This window comes from Mastomys coucha, unplaced genomic scaffold (genome assembly GCF_008632895.1).
Source record: "Mastomys coucha isolate ucsf_1 unplaced genomic scaffold, UCSF_Mcou_1 pScaffold5, whole genome shotgun sequence".
Lineage (NCBI taxonomy): Eukaryota > Metazoa > Chordata > Mammalia > Rodentia > Muridae > Mastomys > Mastomys coucha.
In genome coordinates this window covers 113,566,614-113,569,946 of record NW_022196911.1, presented here as the reverse complement: position 1 = coordinate 113,569,946, position 3,333 = coordinate 113,566,614, and the positions used below count along the sequence as shown (strand labels likewise).

Sequence of the window (3,333 nt, the reverse complement as noted above, 5' to 3'; positions counted from 1 at the left end):
ACCCCACAAAGCCTTCCTAGTCGACTCCTAGTTGGGTCTGCAGCACCCCACAAAGCCTTCCTAGTCGAGTCTCTAGCACCCCCAGCTTCCTAAGCGCCCCCAGCATTCAGCAATGAGGCAGGGGTTGAACAAAGCAAAGCTAGCACAGACGGTTCCTCAGAGAAGAGATACTCTCTGAGACTCCCTTCTAGAGGGCTGGCTTTGCAAAGAGAAAGCTATTGTGATTGTTGTTCGCACTGTGTTTAAAGCAGCAGTTGTCTGAATAATAAAAACAACACTAGGGCCTTATTAACTTGCCTCCCCCAAAAGGAAGCTGCCTCCTGGCTAACCCGTCCTCCCACGGAGTCCACACCCACTCTTCCCCTTCACAGGGTTCTGAGCCTGCAGTTTAGGGGGTGGCAACAGAGCTTTCAGCTCTTAACCAACTTCTGCATGTGATGCTGACATATTAAAGCGAGCACTGTGCTAAAGAAAACCGTATTAGTGAGGGCGGACTGACTTTGAATTAATGAGCTGAGTAATGCACGGTGCCAGGAAAACTTATTTAAAAGAAATTCTGTTTAAAGAACAACCCCTTCCAAACTGAACTGTGTTCACACCCAATTCTGCTAACCAACCAAGCCAGCTGTTTTCTAGAAAACTGAGATGTCCTGGAACACTAGATATGACCAGAAAAGTGATGGTTAGGCATAGGTTTACCCTGGAAAAAAGTCAGTGAGTACATAAACTAAACCCTAACTACTCAATATCACAACAAAGAAACAATCATTTAACACATTCGAGAGGCCGACTGACCAAGTCCTCCAGTCCTAGTGCCATGACTCACTCACTGCCTGTGAAACAACAACCCAGAGGCAACCCAGGGGCGAGTGCAGGTGCTCAGCTGTCCTCCAACTCCTCAAGGCCAACCTCGTCTCAGGGTCTGTAAAAGAGGAGGCGACGGTGCAACTTCTTCTTTGGTCTTCCCGAATCTGGGTTCGACACCGACACCAGCCGCTTCCACCATGCCATGCAAGTTCGACCCCAATGAGATCAAAGTCGTGTATCTGAGGAGCAGTGGAGGCGAGGTCAGCGCCCACGTTCTCCTTGGCCTCCCAAATCATCGTCTGCTTCTGTCTCCAAAAAAAGTTGGTGATGGCACTGCCAAGGCCACTGGTGACTGGAAAGGTCTCAGGGTTACAGTGAAACTGACCATCCAGAACAGACAGGCCGAGCCTGAGGTGGTGCCCTGTGCCTCTGCCCTGGTCATCAAAGCCCTCAAGGAGCCACAAGAGACAGAAGCAAACAGAAGAACATTAAACACAGTGGAAACATCACTTTTGATGAGACTGTCATCACTGCCCACCAGCAGGTCCTGGGTACCACACAGTCTGTGGCTGCAATGTGGATGGCTGCCACCCTCATGATGGCATAGATGACATCAACAGTGGTGCAGTGGAGTGCCCAGCTAGTTAAGAGGCAACAAGAAAATAATTTCAATAAAAGACTATCTGATTTTAAAAACAGCTAGAGGTAGAAGCACTGTCATGCAGGCTTGATGGCCTGAGTTTGATCCCAAATTCCACAAGGTACCAAGAGAGAACCCATTCTCTGAGAACTGTCCTCTAACCGCCACGTGTACACACACACACACACACACACACACACACACACACACACACCTGTGACACAAAGGTCCTAAGCTAAGGATTCTGGAGGATGTAACAGGAAAACTCAGGAGTATTAGCTTCTTAGATAAGCTAGTGGCCTTCTCAACAATAGTGTGATAGACTCAGCTACAGGCTTCAGCACACACTTGGGGCAAGGCTGGCTACAGCTTTCACTGAGGAAGAGCCTGTGGAAATATCTGTGGAGAGGCCTGCAGAGGGCAGCTAGAGAGAGTCGCCTGGAGAAGAAACATTGACAGCCCAGGTCAACTCCAGAGAAGGCTTTCAGATTGCTGCACCAAACTCAGTTTCCTAGGAGGGATGACAAATGCTTCAGGTACCCTGCTGACACTCAAAAGCACAGGCTGCAGGGTAGCTCAGTGGTGGAACACTTGTCTACAAACCAAGGCTTGGGTTTGATCCCTTGTACCACAGGGCAGGGTGAAGGCCTATGGATACTCGAATCTAGACATTGATATTGACAGCTCCCAGGAAAACTGCTTTAGATAACAGTTCGTTCTTCTCTGGGCCTGTGTTCCTGACAGAAGGCCAATAGAAAAACTTACCTCTGGCCAGGCTTAGTAGCACAGATTAAAGGTGGCACACTTTTAATCCCAGTACTTGGGAGACAAAAAGGCAAGAGGATCTCTGTGTGTTGGAGGCCAGTCTGTCTAGTCTACATAGAGTTCTGGGCCAGCCAGGACTACACAGTAAGATCCTGTCTAGGGGAAATAAAAAACAACAACAACAACAAAAAAAAAACAGAAAGAAAGAAAGAAAGAAAGAAAGAAAGAAAGAAAGAAAGAAAGAAAGAAAGAAAGAGAGGGGTTGGGGGAAGGGAGACAGAGAGGGAGGGAGGGGTAGAGGAAGGAAGGAAGGAAGGAAGGAAGGGAGGAAGGAAGGAAGGAAGGGAGGAAGGGAGGAAGGAAGGGAGGGAGGAAGGAAGGAAGGAAGGAAGGGAGGGAGGAAGGAAGGAAGGAAGGAAGGAAGGGAGGAAGAGGGAGGAAGGGACTGGCTACTCAGCAGTCCCCAGTCCCAGGGCCACCCCAGGGCTCACACTGAGTTTTTGGTTTTGAGATGGTATCTCACTCACCATGTGGCCCAAGCGTGCCTCCAACTCTTGCTCCTCTGCTGAGCCTGTTCTCAACTTTGTGTTAATACTTAATAATATATTTAAAGAAACTAAAATTCTAAAAACTTGAGCCCCTTCCAAACTCCTAACCAAAGCAGTTGGACATAGCTAACCGCATAGCCCAAGCAGGGCAGCTGCCGCCAAGCTCACGTCAACACTGAGTTGGCCAGTTGAGCATGATGTCCCCTCTCTCCATCCTCAGTCCTAGGCTAAAAAAGACATGCATGCAAAAACTGATAGACACCAAGTCATTACCCCAAACCATCTCCTCTAAAATCAAACATATTTGAAGTTTAAATATGAACTTCATTTTAGAGCAACCCTGAAGTCCATGGTACCGACAAACGCAGCTTCCAGGAGATTTGGTTCAGAAAGCCCTATGTTTTCTATCCTATAGGACAGAAAAGTCCAGATAAGAACACACTAGGGTTTCCCAGTGCCAGCATGCATCTTTCTGTTCAGAGCTTCTATTAAAAATGAGAGTGTCGCCTGGCGGTGGTGGCGCACGCCTTTAATCCCAGCACTTGGGAGGCAGAGGCAAGCGGATTTCTGAGT

General features: G+C 48.3%; 1 protein-coding gene and 1 pseudogene across 2 annotated transcripts in view; one reads left to right on the top strand and one right to left on the bottom strand.

The window, feature by feature from the left end:
• Sec14l1 (SEC14 like lipid binding 1) overlaps positions 1–3,333 on the bottom strand; it is a 47,126-nt gene that overhangs the window by 25,098 nt on the left and 18,695 nt on the right. The window lies entirely within an intron of this gene.
• LOC116077014 lies at positions 990–1,495 on the top strand (annotated as a pseudogene).